Consider the following 5,630-nt stretch of genomic DNA (forward strand, 5'->3'; position numbering starts at 1 on the left):
TCAGCTTCCAGTGAGATTAGATGCAATGTGCTGCCAAGTGTTGCTGCCACATTGAGTTGAGTTTGGGAGGTTAACAATGAGTGCACTGCCTCTATCTCCTCACTTCTGAAACCCTTCCTAGAGTGCTGGCTGTGTTTGCCATGTACAACTTTGTTCTTCCTGAGTCCCTAATTGGAAGCTTAGAGTATCTGTTATAAATAAATAAATAAATAAATAAATAAATAAAGGCTTCCATTTTTATCTCCTAAGTTACATGTGCACCTTTCTCCTCTAGAGAAAGGTAAGGGTGTGTTGACATCAAACTGATCCTGTGCATCTGCCTGTGAGCTAGAAAATTCTTAGTGTGAAAACCTATGTGCACAACAAGCACCCTTGTGCTGGGTCCTTTTGATGGACTCCCTCACACCCCCGCAGGCAATGACCTGGGGGTTGGTGCACTCTCTAAGTAGGAGCCTGGGCTCAGCAGGGCCTCCGTGCTGCACTGCTGTGCTGAGCGTCAGGCTTCTCTTTCCCTGTGAGGTCTAGGCACATGTGTTCCCTGAACGCTTGTCCTAGTGACAGATGCGCACTAGAGGACGCTGCACTTGCATAATGCAACATGTGGCCTTGGCTCTGCTCTCATTAAAGACTCAGGTATTTGGGGGAATACTGGGTAAGACCGTAAGTGCTAACTCTCAGAGGCTCTTTCAATTACCTCTGTATTTCACATAACTGATCTTTTTCTATAAAGACATGGTTTCATGCAGTCCTAGCAGACCTCAAACTTACTTGTACCTGAGGATGACTTTAAAGTGGTCCTCCTGTCTCTCCTTCCTGAGGGCTAGGATTACATGAGTGCATCAACACACCCCACTTATGTGATGATAGGTATCAAACCTAGGGCTTCACACAGGCTGATCAGCCACTCCAGTAACTGGCCTGCCTCTCCAGCCCACCTTACACATTAGCTTATAGTAAAATATATTTTGTCATAAACATAATATGCTCAATGTGTATATGAACATATAATACTGGAATGTTTACAATTTTTTTAAACTAGACAGTTCTGTGACATTGTGACATTCTCATTGACACATAACTGTCACTACCATCAGGTGAATGGCTTTTCATCTTCCACAACTCTGTATCTGGGAAACATTTAACTCTCACCTTTATCTCCACCTGTCACCATCCCACCGCAATCTCTCTGCATGTGCTCTAAGTATCTCATGTAAATGTGGTCATCCAGTACCTCTCCTGTGTGACTGCTTCATCTCACATAATGTGCTCAGGATCCACTCGTGTTGTGTCATGCCTCATGATCCCCACCACCACCCTGAAGGCTGGCTATTTGTCATATGTCTTTGCCATGCGTAGTTAACCAGGCCATCTGTGGGTGGGTGCATGAGTTGTTTCTACTCTTTGACTAGTGTGAATAAGGGTGTGTGGAAGGTGCTGTAAGAATGTCCATGCAGTGCTCGCTTCGGCAGCACAGATACTAAAATTGGAACGATACAGAGAAGATTAGCATGGCCCCTGCACAAGGATGACACGCAAATTCGTGAAGCGTTCCGTATTTTTAAAAAAAAATGTCCATTCAACTCCCCGCATTCAATTATGGACACACCTAGATGTGGAATTACTACACTGTGTGTAATTCTGCTTTGTTGTTGTTTTAAATGGAAGTCTTTTTGTGTTATCTCGGCCAGTCTCAAACTCAGAGAGCCACTGCCTCGGCCACTCCCAAATAGTTGATATGCTTAAGTTTTGAAGAACTACCATTTACGCTTTCTTTGGCTTTCTGTCATTCTTACTTTGGTGTATATACTACCCTTGGCTAGATTCTGTTCTCTTTTTGAGGGGGGAAGCTCAGTAGGACAGTCTTTATTATTTTCTAAACTTTACAGCTTGAAAATTCACACTAGAGAGTAAGCCAAAGTAATGGGTGGCTGAGGTCTAGTACACACCAGTCTAAAGCAGTCCTTAATGCCATGGAAAGTAGGTAGATTAAGATCCACTCACCCAGGACAGCCAAGGCTACACAGAGAAACACTGTCTCAAGAAACAAAAAGATCCACTCACACCACCACAGAAGGGTAGCACTTTACAGCAAGTGTGGCATTCTGTCATAAGCTGAGTACTATGACTGTTTTCAGAAGAAAACAAACAAACATGACATCATACGCATACATAAGAGTATAAAACAGCCAGGTGTGCGCCAGTCCCCTTGTTAAAGAGGACAAACATCATCTTGAATCAGACTTAAGTAAGCCACTTGGGGAGATGGAAGATGCCCATCACCTCTTTTAAGATATTCCAGATGGAAAGGCAGATCTCAGGAGTAGAACGTCATGCATGGCTCAATGGATGGCTCAGCGACAGAGGAAGGTGGTATGCTGTGCAGCTTATGGAAACGAGACAGTATTCTGCACAGTAGTGTTGGAAACCCTGTAATGGATGTGGCCTGAGAGGCAGTCACATGACAAAATTCCAACACAACACTCAGGCAGGCGCTGGAGACTGTGTCATCTGCAACTTAAGTGTCATGAGAAATAAATGCACACTTGCCTGTGAGTCTGAGGCCAGCCTGGTTTACAGAGCAAGTTCCAGGACACCTGGGGCTGATACAAAGAGAAACCATCTCAAAAAACAAACAAAAGTAATAATATTCATCCTTTCCTTATATCTGGAAGATGACCTCCTCCTCCCCACTCCTCTCACTCTCCGCCTTCCCCCATTACCTCCTGCTTCCCACTGCCTTCCTCTCCCCTCCTCCTTCTCCCCCTCTTCCTCCTCTTCCTCTTCCTTCTCCCCCTCCTCCTCCTCTGCCTCTTCCTTCTCCTCCTCCTTATATTGCTGCACTAGGGGAAGAATCCAAGGCCTTGTGCATGATGGGCAAGAACTCTATTGAGCTACACCCCCCAGACCTTTTTATTACATTATATATTAGTTCTTTGTTTCTTTTTTTTCTTTCTTTCTTACTCCTGGAGATAGATGAGATGTCTGGTTGGTTTTTTGAAGTGGGAATAGAGATTATGCAATTGTCTCTGTTAAGTTATACTATATATTTATATACATAGATTATATGTACTAGATTAATTAATGTTATACTGTATATAAAATCAACTGGAATCTACCCTTCCCCCACCACCAGTTCTCTCTAAGCTCAGGAGGGGTCTCAGTGGCCTCCTGGATGACATTCCCATTTCTAACCTCTCCTTCACTCCCGATGTTATACTTATCTCCCTCTGGCTCAAAAATTATTAATGACCCTCATGCCCCAGTGAGCTCAGCTGCTCAGTGGCATGTAGCCACAGCCACTCCTTCCAGAATCTTACCATCCAATTCCCTTCACTTGAGTCAAGCAAAGGAAACTGCTTCTTGCTCTCAAGACCTCTTTCTGTTCCTCTCAGCCAGTCCTGGATAGAGGGCACAGGCTGCCTTCCTCAGATGCAGGTCCTGTTGCCAGGGAGACCTTCTCCATGAAACCCCAGGGGAAGGGAGACATTCACTTCTCATCTTCCCTTGGGTAGTTACATCAATAACCACATGGTTGGTGTCAGACAGAGCTAATGGTCCCTGCTTTGGATGTAAAAGAGCACAGGATCCATTATAGTCAGGGTTAAACCTTCCTTGCCAGGGATGGGGCTGAGAGCATCACAGATGTTAGTGGCATTGGGTTCTCATGCTAACCTATGAGCTAGGATTTGAGCTATGTAACAACTTCTGTGGGGATCAGTTGCAGAAGCCCCACGGTGGCACACAGACCACCTACACCTGGAAATGGTTCACTTGCATGCGGTTACAGGCCTATGTGTTCACAAGCTTTTGCAACAATGTATACAAGTTTAAAGCCAGGCTTAGTGGCACACACCTGTGACGTCAGCACTTGTGAGGTAGAAGAAAGAGGATAAGAAATTAAGGTCATCATTGGCTATTTAGTGAGACTTTAAGACTAACCTAGGCTATGTGAGATCTTATTTATTTATTTATTTATTTTGAGACAGGGTTTCTCTGTGTAGCCTTGGCTGTCCTGGACTCGCTTTGTAGACTAGGCTGGCCTCGAACTCACAGCGATCCACCTGCCTCTGCCTCCCGAGTGCTGGGATTAGAGATCCTATTTCATACAAACAAGCAAGCCAAAAAACAAACCAGGGATTGGAGAAACAGCTCAGTGGTTCAGAGTATTTACTTGCTGTCAAGAAGACTCAAGTTCAGTTCTCAGCACCAACAAGGAGGCTCCACAACTACCTGGAACTCTGGGATCTGACAAGGGATTCGACACCCTCTTCTGGCCTCTGAAAGCTCTTGCATAAATGCAGTACAAATACATACACTTAGGCCTGCATATACATATATAAATGTAATAAAATTCACCTTTTTTCTTTTTGAAACAGGGTTTCTCTCTGTAGCCTTGCCTGTCCTGGAGCCTACTGTATAGACCAGGCTGGCTTCAAACTTACAGAGATCTTTCTGCTTCTCAAGTGCTGGGATTAAAGGTGTGGGACACCACCACCCAGCTGTAATAATTGTCTTTAAATTAAGTCTAATTTTATGTCACTGAGTCTGTACACAATCAGGTCATTCTCACAGGTCCCACTCGGCGACAGCAGGACTCCAGGTAAACGTGCATGGGTTGGGGTCTGCAAGAGAGCCCTCCCTGGTCCATTTGCTGCTGAGATTACAATGGGTACCCACAGCGTGGGTCTCATTGACTGATCAGGAATCTATTGCAGCCAGGAAGTGTTGAAAACCACAGCACAGGGGTGAGCAGGGAGTTACCACAGCAGCAGCAGCAGCAGCAGCAGCAGGTGAAGATACTTGCCTGGAAACCTGATGACTTGAGTCTGTTCCTGGGAGTCCACATACAACGCCAGATACGGTGGATTACATCTGTAATCCCCATGTGACAGGAGGCACACATCTATCCAAGTTCATTGCAGGCAAGTTCCCAGACTTAATAAGGATCGTGACTTAACAGAAACCCAGCCAGTTTCCTCCAGCTTTTTCTTAGACTGTCTCACTCCTGTCTTCTTGACTCTCTTTCCTCTCAGGTGAGGAAAAGAGTGAAAAGCATCCTACAGAACTGAGGGGAAAGCAGAAGCTTTCCAGACCATGTTCTCTTTGCACAAGCCACTCTCTTCAGAGACCTTCTCTGGTGAATTAATGACAAACTCACCCTCTATCATGTTCTGCACTTTTAATAAAAAATATAATTATTAGACTTTTGCTCATGTGCATGTGTGTGTGTGTGTGTGTACACATGTATGTGCATCAGAGAACAATTTTTAGGAGTTGCTTCTTCCCCTATGTGGATCTCAGGACTCGAACCCAGGTCCTCGGACTTGGCAGCAGTTGCGTTTGTCTGTTGTGCCATCTCCACAGCCCTCCTTTTAAATTTTTATCTGCGTAATACTTCGCATTAGCTAGCATTCTTATTCACACTCTTTTCCCTTGCAGACTGTCCATCTATCCCAAAACAATATAAGCAAAACTCCTGTGCCCATTGTCTCCGATACTGACTCAGGGCCTGGCCCTCCTGCTTAGTAAATCACCCAGTTTAGGATAAAAACCATATACCCTAAACTACAGAAGACAAAGGGGGCCGTTTACCCAGAAGGAACCCTAGGGAGGAATGTCAGGCGTGTTCT

General features: G+C 44.9%; 1 non-coding gene across 1 annotated transcript; it reads left to right on the forward strand.

The window, feature by feature from the left end:
* The first annotated feature begins 1,453 nt into the window (after positions 1 to 1,453).
* On the forward strand, positions 1,454 to 1,560 carry LOC127208882 (U6 spliceosomal RNA). The gene has a single exon (XR_007833146.1). It is a non-coding gene; the product is annotated as a U6 spliceosomal RNA (small nuclear RNA).
* Positions 1,561 to 5,630: the final 4,070 nt, after the last annotated feature.

The sequence above is a fragment of the Acomys russatus genome, chromosome 25, assembly GCF_903995435.1.
Source record: "Acomys russatus chromosome 25, mAcoRus1.1, whole genome shotgun sequence".
NCBI lineage: Eukaryota > Metazoa > Chordata > Mammalia > Rodentia > Muridae > Acomys > Acomys russatus.